We start from the raw sequence: 1,580 nt of genomic DNA, 5'->3' as shown, positions 1-1,580 counted from the left end.
AAAGAGATTAAATAAAAACCTATCTCATAGGACATCAGGGATTTAGAGATTTTCATATATTAAAATTTATAAAAAAATTTGAGAAGAGATAGGGAGACAGTGAAACAGACAGAGATAGAGTCAATAGTAAGAGAGAATGTCCTACTAGCTGATCTACCTGCCCCATGAACCAATATTTAAATAGAAATTCATGAATCCATATTCTGCCTTGCTCAGATCTGGTGAGTTTGCTGATATCATTGCCTCTCCTTCTTGCAGTGTCTGATACAGACCTGAGAACACAAGTTCCTTGAGATCTAAATTGCAGATGGCATTGGGTTAAGTGACCAAAATATCCCTGAGATAAGTTTCAGCTACCTCTGTTTAGTAAATAATCTTCCTGCTATTGATAAGCTTCTTTGGTCTCGGTGATTTTCACTTATTAGTGTGAGAAGCACACCACTTATGAAAAGGATAATATAAAATAATGAGCAATATACTTCCTCTGCATACATAGCAGAAAGTAAATATTTGAAGCATCCTTATCTCATGAAACCTTGAGGATTCACATGCTAATAGTCATGGAAGCAGTTTTATCTATTATTCTGGATCAGCCAATGAGACACAACAGGATGTCCCTATTGTCACTTCCCGACTTGGGAACATATTATGTCTCTTGGGAACATATCAAGTGCTGCTCAATTGCTTATGGTGGTGATTTTCTTATTTTTCATCAGTCTCGTTTCTTACTATGATATTTTTATCTTGATAATGGGAAAACAAAGATATATTTATTATGATACAGGGAAAAAAACCTCTGCTCTATGACATTCTCTCCCAGGTTTTTACACATGCAGAGAATGTAACATATTTTTTATATTTTTTATTTTTTGGAGCCATACCCAGTAGTGCTTAGGGATTACTTCCTATCTCTGTGCTCAGAAGTTACAAGGGACTATATGGGATACTGGGTATCAAACCTGGGAGATCCTATGCAACTTCTTTGGTGAGTTGAACTCTTTTGCACAGTACTTTGGAAGCTTTTTCGTGAGTCATTAATTCTACCACTAACTGAAATGGAGGATGGAAAAATTTCTCTGGTTCAACAATTATTTAATAGGAGCTGGTGGTGTCAGATTAAGCAAAGTTTAAATAGTTTCAGAGGGATTAAGGCTAGTTTTAAAGAAGTTTCCCAGAGTCCAGAGGGGCATCACTCAATGTTAAGCTCACACAATGTACTTCTTCTGCTTGCTGTTGTCCTTATTTCCATAACACTCTTAGTTGTCATTCCTTCTGGGTGCACATGACAACTCACTTCAAGAATCAAAGTGGATGGGGCTGGAGGGATAGCACTGTGGTAGGGCATTTGCCTTTCTTATGTCTGACCTGGGAGGGACCTTGTTCTACTCCTGGTATCCCATATATTTTCCCAGCCTGCCAGGGGCAATTTCAGAGTGCAGAGCCAGGAATGACCCTGAGTGCTACTGGATATGGTCCAAAAATCAATCTTTCGAACAATAAAATTAGAAAAAAAGAATCAAAATGGAACTTTCTGTCTCTGAAGAGGCTACTGGAAGTGACTTGTGATCTCTCCTGCTCTG

This window comes from Suncus etruscus, chromosome 10 (genome assembly GCF_024139225.1).
Source record: "Suncus etruscus isolate mSunEtr1 chromosome 10, mSunEtr1.pri.cur, whole genome shotgun sequence".
In the NCBI taxonomy this organism is placed as follows: domain Eukaryota; kingdom Metazoa; phylum Chordata; class Mammalia; order Eulipotyphla; family Soricidae; genus Suncus; species Suncus etruscus.
The sequence above is the reverse complement of the archived record's forward strand: the minus strand, read 5'-3'. Positions refer to the sequence as shown.